Source organism: Diadema setosum, chromosome 4 (genome assembly GCF_964275005.1).
Source record: "Diadema setosum chromosome 4, eeDiaSeto1, whole genome shotgun sequence".
Classification (NCBI taxonomy): domain Eukaryota; kingdom Metazoa; phylum Echinodermata; class Echinoidea; order Diadematoida; family Diadematidae; genus Diadema; species Diadema setosum.
Genome location: NC_092688.1, coordinates 14,545,078 through 14,561,094, shown reverse-complemented (window position 1 = coordinate 14,561,094; position 16,017 = coordinate 14,545,078). Strand labels below are relative to the sequence as shown.

The 16,017-nt window shown below is 39.1% G+C and overlaps 1 protein-coding gene across 1 annotated transcript in view; it reads right to left on the bottom strand.

Annotated features, from left to right (window-relative positions):
• The window catches only part of LOC140226907 (oxysterol-binding protein 1-like), a 114,864-nt gene that overhangs the window by 16,373 nt on the left and 82,474 nt on the right, over window positions 1-16,017 (bottom strand). The gene's annotated exons all lie outside the window — the stretch shown is intronic.

Here is a 16,017-nt window from a genome sequence, read left to right as displayed (position 1 = left end):
CGATCTCTATGACGCTTTCTCAATGTCTTCTGATTGTTAATGGAATATATCAGAGGGAAGGGCAACGCCGTGAAAATGGTCACATTGCTGTAGCTGCTGTCTCATTCAACCCAGTTTCAGTCCTCGCATGCCAATGGTGCAGTTTGACACCTCTCCTGCACACACGTGCCGTGGAGATGTACTTTATCCGGTACACAAAGAGTTACTGAGAAAAAACTCTATTCCATATATATTCACATCAATGATAAACGGATAATCCACTCAATTCAATGTGAATTTTATATTCAATGTGATTTCATCACATTTGGGGAAACAAGGAACCGAAGAGAGAAGGCTGTATTGGAATCTACAAAGAAAACAGTATCTAGAAGAAAATGGCACAAAAGCTGTTAGTATAAATTTCCTCCTCAAAAAACTAATTTTTCCCGGTATCAAATTCTTCTGAAATTGTGATGAAAAAGCGATTATGGTGACTTTTGAGAGGGCTAGAGGATTTGTTAGAAAATTGATATACACCATGATTTTATTTTTTAAATAATGTGTATCAAAACAGTGGAAGATTTCCAAGTCAACAAAATCACCATCTTGTTACCTCATCATTCCCTCATCAACTCATCTTTGCATACCAGGGTCACTCTGAAATTAAAGCCTGAAAACACTTTAAAAGATTCCGAACTTTCTCATGTTCTAGTCTAATAGTCAATGACAGTTTCTATGTCTTTTTTCCCAATATTTTTCCCCTAAATTTCTCCTTCCCTACTGAAGTCAGCTAGAGTTCACTCTTACATCCTTCCAAGAACACAACCTGGATGGGTCACTTGTTCACTCACTTTTTCTTTTGATATTGAAGTAAAATAAAACGCAGTGCAGCTTTATCACGTTGAAGTCTTTTCTTGAAATTTACCTGGATGAGTCATGCATCCACTCTCATCCAGACCTCTTCCCCGAACGTGCAAACGAATGCTATCACACTACCGAAGTAATCCAATTACAAGACTAGTTTTCATCGCTCCAGCACATGGCTGGTGGAAATGAAACAAAAGGGAGGAAAAGTGGAAATGGGGGATTTACTGCCGTGTAAAAACACACCAATGCAATTCACTTAACAATTGGCCTTAACCTCGAGAAAGTAAGGGAGTTATGGTGAGAGAAATGGAAGTGGAGGAAAACTAAAATCCTCATCAATTACATTTTGTCCACTACGACGATTTCACCTCAAATCCAATCAGGCGACCACTTTGAGCATCCGCGGTTCATATGGGATGCACACAATGGGGCGAAATGAAGAACCTTCTCCTACCTCCCCCCATCTCAAGAGAATGACAAACGATAGCCTCGTTAAAACCAATGTAACCATATCATGCATGTCATTGATATACACTATATACTTTGTATACACTCTCCACAGTCCCTGGTACAGAAAGGTGTATAAAGAGGCATCTGTTTCATTCACCAACACACACAAAAAAAAAAGCAACAGAAAATGATAATGATAATAACGATGACGACAATACAACAACGGCAATAATAACGAATATGATAATAATAATATCTGTAAGAAGAAGAAGACGAATGATAATAAAAATAAAAATGATAATAACAATTACAACAATAATAGTGATAATCAATTTCGAAACTGGTATATAGCTGCCCTTGGCATTTACTGAAAACTTGGGAAAGAAATAACACAAAACAGAAAGTGCGCTAGTTGTGGTGAAAGTGCCCTTGACAACTTCCCGTTAAAAATTTTCAGTTTCCTTCCAAAGGAACCAAGGACTGAATAGCGTATAGTTACACATAAGTTAACACTACCCATCCCCAGTGATGTAAGCCTGCATGCACACACTCAAATATATGCAGCTGTGTCATACCATAAGAACACACAAGGAGGGAAGCTGCTGAACGTATGCAAATTCTAAATGCATACAAATTCTCTGTAGATTTGTTCTTTTGGTTTGCTTTCTTGCTTAGATATTGCTTTGTTGTTGTTTTTCATTCCCCAAAAATGTTGAATGTTTCAGCTTTTCTCTCAGAGCTCTCGTCGGTGACTCACACGTGGGGGTGAGGCCAGGGTACACTCACTGAATGGGAAATGACGATACGACTGAAAGTGAGCTAACTGCCCAATGTGTCGGGACGGTTAAGGATATTCTGTGTTTTCCCATCCTTGGATAGGCGCTCGGATCCTTCCTACCGAGTCGTCACATCAACCCTGCCTTGGTGTGCACATTGGTATCATGGTTTCCAATATCACAGCTATACAGTTTTCATGTAAACCATGGGCATCAAGTAAAACACTGCAGAGCCTCGAATGATAATGATGCAGTGTATCACTGCTGTAAAATCATCGGTGTTTTGTCACCATGAATCAACATGCCCTTAAACTCATGGCAACCAAACGTCTCTGATGGGCAAGTGAACTGTATAGACCCCTGTTGTTTTACCAGTCTACTAATCAGCCACTGCTTTTATACAAATAGTGAATGGTAACGAGTGCGATGGTACAAGATTTCGCATAAGATGAAAAATAGAGGTGCTCTATTCAACATGAGTAAAGATTGTACACTATTTCTTTTATACAATACCCACAAATGTCAATAAATCTGGTCCTCACATATTCTTGAATTTAGCACACAAATGGCAACTATTTTCTGTGTAAGACAAGTGAGTAGCTGCACAGTCAGTCACAGTCAACTGTGTATATATGTACAGATGCAAAACCGATCTTGTATTACCTTCAGCACAGATATTTCAAGAAATTAAAAGCATGAGGAGAAAGATTGTGAAGAAACTTCTGGTTTGAGGCTAAAAGTAGTCAAGATTGCATCTAGACGGAAGAAGATAAATGCTGAGACACAATTACTGCGGTTAAAACTCGGCAGAAATACACAGCAGTAGAATTTCTCTGTCATCATGATTAAATCAATAAACTACATCTGTAATCAGTTGGGTGAATTCTTTCCTCTCTTTTTTTTTTTCTCTCTCTCAATACAGAGAAAACCGAGCAAGAAGAGAACAACGTTTAAGACAAGCTTTACAAGGGACGTACAAATGAGCGCGAATAATGCTCATCCGGGCCGAAACTGTTCATTGATTACAGCGCAAAATTAAATTGCCCTCATGCATCAACAAACACCTTGTGAGGGAGCGGGAAAAACGGCATCTCACTGACGAAAGCTGGGGACGACTGAGTGGCTCCCATGGGGAGAGATGTAGGTACATTACGGCTTCTAGACATGCTACTTTTAAAAAGAGGTCACTGTATACAATGTTATATATTTCAGGAAAATATTTCGCTAATTGGGACGTGTAAGACAATTTCGCAAGCCTTTGAATTCACAATCAAGAACCAGCTTGACAGATTGAGAAAGAAGTATTATACCTTTTCAAGAGAAAAAGTTTGCCATTCCCTGCCATGGAGACTACATACAAGATGTATAATGATGTTGAATGAATTTGTGTCATGGAGGAAATATTTTTGTGAGTCGTCATCTTAGTGACTATTGGTCCACTTTATTTCATACATTGCAGACGATGGTTCCTCTTTAAAAGGTATATGTGCAGCGTCACTCATGGCAAAAGGAAACATCCTACTTGCCCACACACTTGAATGAGATTAAAAAAAAACAATACGTACATAGTTGTCTTAAATAACGCACAGTCAGTGCTACCATGACAGCAAGTACCCACTCATTCTGTACTTCCTTGCGAAAGAGTAATTTGGTTGCTGCAGGGCACTGAAGTTCATTACCCTTCTACTGTATTAGAGAGCTCTCACCAAAATTGTGGCGCTCTTGAGCGGAAGTTGGGATACAAGGTGGAAATCCCCCATTTGGCCTTCACAGCAACCTTGGCATGGATCAATGGTAGCATGGCTGTGTCTTCAGTATACCTAACCTTCTACGATTACAAAATGTATAATATGGATATATTTTCATGCCATCTGCAGAATCTATGCATATCATACAGTGTGAATTTTGTCGTTGTTGTCATTGAACAATGCAGATTACATAAATGTATGACTTATATGTTGTGTGTACAGGGTGAGTAGATACAGCAAAAGTGTAGCTACATAGACTGTCAGTAAATTCATCAGCCATGGGAAAGGGGTAAGTAGGTCCAGAGGAAATCTACCAGTAACTGCCAAGAGAACATCAAGTTCTTCATAATAATACATGTAGCACTGGCAATACCACTCCTAAGTCAGTATTCTTCTCATTTGGAAGCCCCTCATTTTTATCTTTGTCACTCTCAAATAAATAGTGAGACAATGTACAAGCAATTAACTTGCAATTATTCTGCTGCAGAAAAAAACAATGGTCATTGGAGACAATTGCCCCCCCCCCCCCCGAAACAAAAGAACGCTTACACTATTGCATGTGATGGGGTCAGAGAAAGTGCAAACCATTCACTGTAATTAAAAGAGAGAACATGTATGCACACAAAGACAAGAAGCCAGTGCCAAATTGTGCGTGGTATGACGTACATCCGGTTTTGCCTACTGCAGCTTGGAAATGGCCGTGAAAAATATAAGAAATCTACTACAGTCTTGTAATCCATACCTAATCTAGAGTTGATACATCTATTAATACCTGTTTTTGTTTACACACCAACGCAGACACACAAAAACAACATTCATTTCCTGCTGTTGTTGTTGTTGTTGTGTTGATGTAATCAAAGGCCGTCATGTGGTTATGCGATGCAGGCATCGCCACCACATGGCAATCAATATGCATAACTGCCGCTTGACGACATATTTTGATCTAATCTCCTCTCGTCAGTCTGCGCATTTTAATGAAAGGAATCAATGCGCATTCCGTATTCATGTTCCCTCAATTGCCTTGTCTGGCGCGGCGTGATTCAGAATGCGGCAAACCTCTGTGACAAGCACGTGCGGGATTTGCTACGCCCCCACGTGTGTAGCGCAATCAGTCAGGGTAATGACAAAAATTGCTTCCTGTGTGGAAGCGAGCTGCAATTATGAGATTTTGGAGGGATGTTAACAATGGTAAATTTGGCAGAGGAATTGTAAAGAACAAGTAGAGGGTGAGAAATTCAAATATGCGCATCGGTACACAGGCACCAACTTCTCTCCTCGCTTTCTTAGTTTTAAAAATCCAATTTCGCTTGATTAAGCAATTCCCAATGGATTTTAGTCCATGCAGCTAATTATGGCCAGTCATTCTAAAAAGCTGAATAGGTTGGATGCCTCTGGAGGCAAACATGAAAACATGTGAGTGGGGATGTGATGTGAATAGCTCAGTCAACAGAACTTATGTGCTTATAATTCATGTTACAAAGCTCTATCAGAGAGAAGGTATAACACAGCAGAAACTTTGCTTCAATATCCTTTCAATGTTTCATACTTTTTACAAAATCAAAATGTTCCAGACGGTAGAAAGCCTGGTGCAAATGCAGGTACCCATTCAGAAATTGCTCCAAGAAATGGACTAAGAAAATGTTCGAAATATCATGACATGCTCCCCAAGTTTATCATCTTCATCAGGCATTTATCTTCAGCTTTTAATGGGTCACAAATTGAAAAGCAATATTTTGCATTGTGACAGTTTCAGAATGATATACAACCTCAATTTAGAAAATGTGGATTCTAGTTTCACATCATCTTCTGATATCACTTGGTTATGCTGCACTACTACAAATATTTTCATCTTCATCAGGGTTTTCTCTTGCAGATTGTAAAGCAATATTTTGTGATGTTTGAGAATGACAGAATCAATGACATGTTCCATCTACACTGTAGTTTCACATCATCATCTGATATCACTTTGGTATGCTCCACTACCACTCATATTAAGATTGAGAAGGAGGTATCTAGGTCATTCACCTGGACAGGACAAATGCAGATATTTCCTGTGAATATAATATGTGTAATTAAGGTTTTGTATCCGATGCCCTGACAAAATTTTGGAAGAACATTGATTTCCCTTGACAGTTTTACTGGAGCAATTTTATCTTTTCTACATGTGGGTCTGGGTAAAATGGGGGCTCTATAACGGCCAGATTCACTTCATAACCAAAGCAACACAAGATGCCCAACTCCTTACCCAGTAAAATTATGGTCAGCACATTTCAGAACAACCTTGGCGTATACTCCGTGATACGAAAACAAGTCGGTGATCCCAACATCAAGACTGATGTTCTGCAATTCCATCGCAACACTTCACGCTACCGCCGTACTCCTTACACCACAGGCTATCATAGAAGTGCCCCTGGAGAATACTCTCCAAGGAGTATCGAATGTCCGGCTCTCGACATTGGGGGTCAAATGGGCACGGGCACTCTGAGATTCAAAGCTTCATCCAAAAGGCTCGGCTTTCGTCGGCGACCCACATAATGCCACCATCGGAAACTCTCATAACATGTGACCCACCACTTGAAGGAGGGCAAGGGGGAGAAGGAAGGGGGGTTGACTGGTTGGGTGCATATTGAGGTCATTTTGCGGAAGAGAAATTCTGGCAACCAACAATACGCAATACATCCCTTTTGAAATGCCACATCAAACAAGAAACTAATGAGATTCAAGGGTTCTTCATAACCATCCATAAGTGTAAGCTTTACGGGAGTTCATTACATGCAATGCTGCTGCAGAAGAAGCTTCGTACTTATTGAAATGGTTTGTGAGTATTCTAGTATCAGGTGGCTCTTCAAATAATTCAATGTTTCAGTCAGACTTCTAGTTTGTGCCTTGGGAAACAGCTCCATCCCCTACAAGCAAAAGTTTAATCGTCACTACAGCAGAACTCTATGAAGATATGGACAAACACGGCATCGTCCTCAGTGGGGGGAAGATGCAGATATGGCACAACGCAGCGTGGATATCTCAGTTCTGTACAGATTCTTACTGGATGAGATGAGCCGGAATGAGGAGTCACTTCGACATCAGGTCGGCAGTTAAATTGCAGCAAATGGCCACTTTGGTCCGAATGTCAATGCATGTATGCGCACACACACACACACATACAGAGGCACTGGAGCTGACCAAACAGGCTACAATAAAAAGGTGCTCTTGGGTTGGTGCTTTTGACACTGATTGGACCGCCTCTAAATCTTCACAACTATTGGCAACAGCGCTTTGTAACATATCAATGCTACCTTCAGTTAGTGGTCTCAGAAGGGTTAAGTGACTTTTAATGACTGCAGGAGGTAAAAGCACGAGAATCATAATGTACATGTATTACTTTACTGCAAATCAGCATCACGTCAGGAATGGCAGGATACACAAGTAGCAACTGCGAAGGACTCACATTGGCAACAAGCCACTAGCTTGAGACACGAATGGAGGATATGAATGAAAATTTCACATGAAGCAAGAGTTGTTTCTTCTGTAATGTTCAAGAAAGACTTGCAAGTAAAGTAGTCCATATTTTAGCATCAGGTGACTAATGAAACAGCTTGAGGTTGTTATGTAACAAGAAAAAATTTCAATACATACCATCTTTGTTGCCATCCTTAACAGAAATATGATCATTTTAAGCATAAGATAAGCTATGATATGCTTATCGTATCACATCCCAATTTATGGTTTCAGTGTAATAAAAATGTGAAAAATTTACTGTCATTTGGTGGAGTACCATTTACCGAAAACTGAAAGAAACATTTCTTGTCTCTCAGCAAAGTCACAAAAGGAATTTGTATCTGAAAGCTATGTACCAATCGCTATTCTAAAGCTATCGCCATTAGTAAAACTTATTGGATATTTCAAACAGCTTGCAAAAATGAGCAACCTCTGCCTTTTATTTTTCCCCACCTCACTGGATATGGACTTATCAATAATCCAACTCCCTACAATCTAACCTCACTGATGAACTTGGATGTGTGGCGGAGAATCTGCCGACAGCTTTATCAACTGCCGCTTTAATCTCTGTCACCCCGTGACAGAAGCTGAAAGCTAATAGCCACGTTATCGGTTTAGCCGACTCACTGTTGCACTTGTCACCTGTTGGCTTCCTGTCTTCACGGCCCCTCCCCATCTGACACGCCATTCTATCACCCTCCTTTAATAATCATAATACTCTGACAAGCACTTCATACTGGTGAGTGCTTCCACTGGCATTACAAGGTTGCAAAACCCCAAGAGGGTGAGCTCTTCAATATTTCAACATAGTTTCATCCATCAGAGTGGTTATTTGGCTTTATGACAGCGCAGCTCTAATTTTCCTGATCACGCTATCATCGGGTTTGCTGATGAAGAATTTGGAAAGCAGAATGGATACACATTTCTGCGAAATTTTCTGTCTCTCCCTCACGAGCATCTTAACCACGAAAAAAAACCCAAAAAACACTGTGACATGCTAAATACAATGTGAGTGAACGCATGCACATTTTTCTTTTTTTTTAATTCGTTTTTTATTTCCTGCTAATACTTTGCCTTAAAATTCACACGGTACTTTCTTTAACTACCTTTTACCCTGACTTTTTTTTCTTTAAATGCGAACTAGTCTTGGAACAAGACTGATGCATCCATCTCGGTCTCTAATGTCCATTCATGTTTCAGACATCATTTGAAAACCTGCATATTGTCCTCACAGCTTCAGCGAATCTCTCAGACGAGCCAAATTATTAACTTCAGCGCTAATGAATTAATGAGACCGATCAGTCATTCCACTCTCCAGAGAAAGAATTCTTAAGCATTTCCTTGCCTACTCCCAATTAGTTTTTCTGACCATATCTGGGACACACAAACACATGCACATTACGAGCTCTGGAGGCGCACTGACGTAAAACGGGACTGATTTAGGGCCAGCCGTTTGGGCAAGCCGTTTCAAAATTCATGCATGCAGGGTTGGGAGTTTGCTCGCGAGAGGAGCGTGCGTGCGAACATGTGCCAATGCATCGGATGGCACGGCCAAAAAAAAAAAAAGGAGAGAGAGAGAAAAAAAAGATGCACTCAAAGTTATGCTCTCGTCACGTTGCAGCGATATGCCACAGGAGAAATTTTACACATGCACACAACCAGACTCGACCTCTTCTCTCTCTCTCACACACACACACACAAATATAGACGCATGGTGATATCTGCGTTGTGCTCCACGCAAAATTGGCGTGCGAAGCCCCCGTCCCTCTCACATGGGGCACAGTGCTCCGCGTCTTTGACGTCACTGTCAATTAAAGTGCCAGGCAGAGTTTTGAGAATCTGCCTGCCGGAGAGAGAGAAGAGGCATGGAAAAAATGCTGGGGCACTGGCTGGGAGCCCTGCGCTTTCCATCTTCTTGTAATAATTGATTTTCACCAGTGTCCAACAAAAGGTACTGACCTGCACTTCATTATTAAAGGGAAAATCACTCAGCAGAGGTATATTGAATAAAATGCAGTGACTCCTTGAAATGGACAGGGCATGGGACATGGCACATCTTAAGGAAGAGGCACTTACTAGAAAGGATTACACATCCTTAGGACAGCTTGATACAAGTATGGGTAATGCCATCATAGATATTGAAAAGAGAAATAAATCTCTATGCAAGATTAGCCACTAGGTGACAGGATTGTGTTCAAGATGTGTTTAAATCAGAAGCAGTGTTAATTCCCAGTCATAAAAATCAAGGAATTGTAATCACATAGTGTACATTAAAAGAAGTGGCCCAAATTGCCATAGAGGTATTTGGGGTAAAGCAAATTGTCCTGTATGCCACAAAAGAATATTTACTCTTCCAGCAATAAGGGTTATCTTTACATAATTTGGGCTAGAAAAGAATTTTGCTCAGAATGACATCATTGTATGTTAAGTTCAGCTCTCTTTATTCACATGAGTGCAACATAAAGCAAAGAAACCCCTTTACTTTGAATGGTCTGAAAACAGAACCCAATATGGCCTTTAACCAGTGATCTTATTACAGATGATCACAACACTAAAACCTGAAGTGAATACAGCTACAGAAGGACAAAAACACAATATGCCATAATTCAAAATAATGGTATTAGAATATATCACACAATTAAACATAGATATTGTAAATTTGGAGATGTACATCTTCATCTTTTCCATCTTATTCCTACATCTGAATGAATAAACTGGAATACACACTGTAGATAAAGACACACCTGAGCAACATCCGTTGCACTGCGAGGATTCAACCGTTCTCCTTTCGAATGCTGGAATATTCAAATCCATATCTAGAGATGTCACCCATGCCTTCGGGCTCTCCCATATACAATGTGTATTATATACTACAGTCCTCTTCTTTTTGGCAACGTATGCAGTCCTTCTGGTATTTGATTTACCACAACTGAATTCGAGACCTGTCTGAACATATACACTATGTAGCCACACAAACATTTTGCTACTTTCTTGCTCTTAGAACATACACAGGTAGCTTGACCAGAGAATCAAGCTTTAACATTGTGAGGTACAAGTTTACTTGACTTTCGAAAAGGAGTGAAAATAGAGACTTTCTCTCTCTGACAATGTGCTTTTAAGTACATTAAATGCAATTTTCTCATTCATTGTAAATTTTCAGAATTCATTCAAAGTGATAAACTCACACATTGAATCATCATTTCCTGCTAAAAGAAGCTAATTTTTGTTCAAGGTTCCTCCCCGCCACTTCTCAATTTTTCCGAACAGGGGCCGATTTAAACTTTCAAAGGGATGTGGTATAGTTTTGGTTGAGATGGGGGATTCAGATTTCATCTTTTTGCAAGATTATCAGAAACCACACATAGAATATTAAAGAGCATACAATTCTGAGAGAATTCAAATTTTATTTGATGAAAGTCAGTTTTGAAATACAGTTGAACCTCTCGTATCCGGACAAGTCGGGACCGGGGCTCGTCCGGATAAGGGATTTGGCCGGATACGGGAGACTCAATGCTTTATACATGTAGAGTCTACATATACATACACATATACACTGTACTGATGTAGCCCATTGTAGTACCACATGTAGTCATGTGTATACTGCAACCTTTTCATTGTTACACACAGTAACAGACCCCAAAATAAAGGTTCGTGTTTGCAAGAATGAAATCATTTTCTTTTATAAATTCTTGGGATGATTTACCTAAATAATTATTAAGAAATGTATCCGTTGGGAATCCCCCTTTCCTCCCGTAATTATTAAAAAAAGATTAAAAAATCACGGCGAGATTGCGTCCGGATAATAGAGAGATCCGGATAAAGGGAGGCCGGATAATAGAGGTTCAACTGTAGCTGAAATATCCAAAATGAACTAAACCAAAGAGGTCCTGATAAAAGGTGGGTTTCACCTTTTATTAGGACTTCTTTGTTTTTTTGACATCTCAGCCATTTCAAAACCGATTTTCATTAGATCAAAATTGAATTCCTCTTAAAATTGTGCTTTTAATATTTCATAAGAAGTTTTTCATTATCTAACCAAAAAAAGAGTTGGAAACCTGAAGCCTCATCTCAACCAAAACTACATCAGCCCTTTAAAGTGATGGTCCCTGTTTTCAAATGAAGACTTCAAAAATGGCTGTGAGGTACAGGTGCGAATCTGACAGGCCGGCAAATTGTCTTCTCCCCACCCCACACCCACCACTGTGCCATGTCTGGTATAAAATCTCATCGTTTAACATTCCTAGCACTTCTGAGAGGGGTGTGGGCATGTTACCCACGTCGACACTCGTCCATCATGTGGGTGGCCTAATAGCGAGGACAAGAACGCAGGCCCCTGATTAATTATGACGTTTTTGATTACATTACACCTAGCCTCATACCATCCCGTATGAGGTCAGAACCTGCACATAATTAATCCTTTCCTTCCCCGAGCATGCACTTAGAAAACTATGTACACATGGAGCCAGTAATGATTGCGGTCTGGTCCAGGAATAAAAACAAACAGGAAGACATAATGTCACCCTTTACACTAAACACAAACACAAACACACAAACAAACAATCTGTCTCTCTTGCCTCTGTCTGACACATTTAATATTTGTCTTTGATGTAAAGCTACAAACTGTTATTAGAGACAGAGTAATTCATTCCACTGTTAATACCATTGTGGGACTATGCAAAATTTGGAGAGTTTCCTGTATCGTTATCTTAAATAATAATTGTATCTGTAACCTTTGACCAACTATTGCAGGGGAGATTACCTTACAATGATCATGAATATTAATTTTTGCACTATGTATTACCTCTTGTTAGATGGGAATTGAATTGAGTTGAATTGAATTGAAATTGAATTGAATTGAACTGAATTGAATTGAACTGAACGGAACTAAACTGAAATGAATTAAAATGAACTGAACTAAACTGAACGAAATTGAATTGAATTGAAATGAACTGATATGAACTGAACTGAACTGAAATGAATTGAACTGAACTGAATTGAATTGAACTGGATTGAACTGAAATGAATTGAATTGAACTGAATTGAATTCAAGTGAAACAAACTGAATTGAATAATACTCTTCCTTTCCCCTACCCAGACGCCAACAGCAGAGTTCCCATCAAATTACACGTGTAGCTTCCGACATGAATGGTGTATATTTCATTACACAAATGGTCTACTAAATGGCAAAAATGATGCTGTCTGCTAACTACACCACAAACTTGCAGGAACAATTTATGCGATCTCCAAGGATTTCATCCATGCATGACCCTCAAAGAGCATTCACCTTCACAGAAAAGGCAGGACTCTTTGTTTTCCAATTTCGCTGATGAATTGCGCGACGTGCCGTTAGACACATCGCAGATCAAAGTCACTTTCAAGGATGTTGCAGACTACGCGAGATAGCTTGTATCCATGATGAGAAGGCAGTAGCGGTTAACACCACACGCATGAATCATACTGTCTAAACTTAGCCTTCTATACTCACATCCACAGACAAGGAAGGACAAAAGGAAGGTTGTAGGAGCTGATAAAACAAGTATCAGATGTTGGCACTCATCCACTGTCAAACTTTCTTATGAACGAGATGCACTACTGTAAAAGTGGAAATTTTCGCGGTGTTGAAATTCTCGTGCATTTCGCGCAACCAGAAACTAGCTTGAAAATAAAAGCACGCGAATATTTTTGCTTGCCATATGTTCAAGTAGTTGATGTCTTGATTCCGCAGAATTAAAAACATGCGAAACTCTTCTAACCCCACCAAGCACGAAAAATTAGTCAAACGAAAATATCCACTTTTACAGTATTATATCTGATGTACTTTATTTGGGGTCTATCTTCATCTCACCTAGTCTCTTCTTCTCTATCTTTAATATGTCTATTTCCTTTATTTCTATACTTTCTCTCTTTCAACATTGTATAGAAGTTGATTAATTCTTTTGATATGTGCCATACAAAAATGGTTTATTATTTTTTATTAATATTATTCTTATTCTTATTCTTATTCTCATTCTTATTCTTCTTAATACTATTATTATTATATCATTATTATTATTATTCAATTATTAATACTATCATTACTACTACTACTATTACTATAATTACAATTATCATCATTGTTTTTGTTAGTATTCATTAAGGCTACTTGAACAAGCAAACAAACATGAAAAATGATCCATTCCTTGTACTAAAGGTAAGAGTGTAGGGGTGTAAGAGCGTAAGGGATGTTCATAGAGGCGAGAAGATGGCAAATCTTGTAAAAACTCTCGCAACATGACACAATGGTACATGTCAGGCTTCCTTGTAGTATTGGAAGAGAGAATTTCACTCCAGTTTAAAAGGGCAGAAATGACAACAGGCACTCTCTTGTGCTTCTGTTATACGAATAGGATATTCACATTGTTCTATCGAAACTTGTCATCATACACTTATCTGCACATGGATACCAGATAACACAAAATCCTTGTTATTCTTGTAGAGAGTATTTCCTCTATTGCCAGGCTTAGCTCACAAATTTTAATCCATGTATCAAACTGGACTGAATAAATGTTGCTGATGTGAAAACCACTGTGTTACTTGTTAGGGGTTTGACAGGAACATGCAAAGAATTCAACCAAAATGTGACAAACCCTATCATGAACGAGCAGCCACCTTCTGAATGCAAAATTTCTGCTGAAATCAAAATAAGGCTTCAAAACTCAAACATCCCCACAACCTTGAAAGATTTTTTTTTTCCAAGTGCCAAAAAGATTTTTTTTTCTATGTGATACTAGATTCTGAAAGAAGAGATTCACAGTTTTAAAATGCTATCAAATTTTGATGTTTCTAACCTATCAAAATAAGTGATTTAAAAAAAAATCAAGCATTCTTCTATTTATGACAATTTAAAGTCAGGGATGTCAAGGGTGACAATGAAGAAATCCAACATGGGTCTACACAAAATGCTCAAACGACTCCTTATACTTCGTTTCCTGCCTGGCATAGCTTCCCTTGATCATAATAACCTGCCTGTCACAAGAAGGACTACAACTTACCTTGATCTACCACCTGCGCAAAAGCATAATGGCAGTATGTGCCTCCAATAGGTCATGTTTTGAGTAATATCACAGCAAATGAAACGTGTCAACAGGGAGTGGAATGAAAAATCTGTGACATTCATATTTCCTAGTTATGCCAGCTTTCTTTACATCAAAGTGTTTGTCAGTCGATCAGTCGATCTGTCTGTTTTTCTCTTATCATTGTATATCATTCTTGAAAAAGAAATTAGTAGTGCTTCATTTTTTTTTTTTATTTGTAGAGATTAAAGTCTTGATATTGGAGTGCAGCAAAAAAGATAGCTATAGATGATATTTCCTTGAATTTGAATACATTTGCAGTTAGGTTCATGAAATGTGTGATAGTATTTTTTAAATCAGCCACCTTTAATGTCTGGCCAGCAAAAACTATCGCCGGAATCTGCGGTAACATGAAAAGGTACAAATTTGATTTCCATTACTCACACACCCCGTGCCTCCCGGGCTGTATGAATGTCTGTGGAGTTTGATTCTATCATTTCTGTTTTGTTGTCAAGATCTCTTTCTCTCTCTTCTGTGTTGATCATTGCAGCCACTTAAATGCATGCATATATGTGTGTGTACGTATGTGTGTTTGTGTGTGTGTGTGTGTTTGTCTGTGTGTGTGTGTGTGTGTGTCTGTGTGTGTGTGTGTGTCTTTATGCCTCTAATTTTATCCTGCGTTATAAACATTTTGAATGTCTGTCTCTACCTGTCATACAGTCTTGTCTGTGTGTGTCTCCTCACCTCAAATTCTGTCTGTCTGTCTGTCTGTCTGTCTGCCCTCTCCCTCACGATGATCACATATGTTTTGTTGGGGGTTTTTGTTTTTTTTTTTGCATGAGAATGTTAGTCTATTCATCCAGTCAACATGTTTCAATGTGTCTTCATGTGCGTGTGCCTGTGTGTGTCTCTCTCTCTCTCTACGTGGCAATGTCTGTTTGGCTTTCTTCACCTCATGCGTATACACCTTTTGAACAAATGCAGATAAATCTTTCTACCCTACCACGAATTCATTCCAAGAGAGCAGAAGTCATTTTCCAGGCCATAGCCTGCAGACCTTGAAACCCACAGTGACGACGCAGAGGAACACTTGATTACACAGAATGAGACCAGACAGAGATTTCTCTGTAACATTCACAGAGAGAAGATGCTGGGATTGCATCTGTGATAAAAGTTGATCCCTTTCATCTTTTTTTGTTTTCTCCTTCACAAGTATCGAGATGAGCTCTGAAATGTGGCAGAGAATTACTATGCCTGCGGTTTCCATGGCTACACAAATTTGCCATCATGCAGTGCACTGCCTCAGACAGAAAAAATAACGTCCAGGTAGCTGGTATCACTTGGTAATGTAACACAGCCTCAGACAGGAAAAAAAAAAAATAACGTCTAGGTAGCTGGTATCACTTGGTAATGTAACATGCAATTTGACTATGCTATCTGAACAATGGCTGCTGTATATCTCCACCAAGTGAAAATTTACCATCTGATAAATGTGATCAGAACAAGAAATCTGCAAATGCACTGTGTGTGAGACTTGATTACAGGTCTCTTAGAATATGCAAACAAAAAAGTGCACAAAAATATATTTGTACTATACCAATAAAAGCAGGATTTATATTTCGAAGGGGCTAACAAATGATTCGCAGGTAA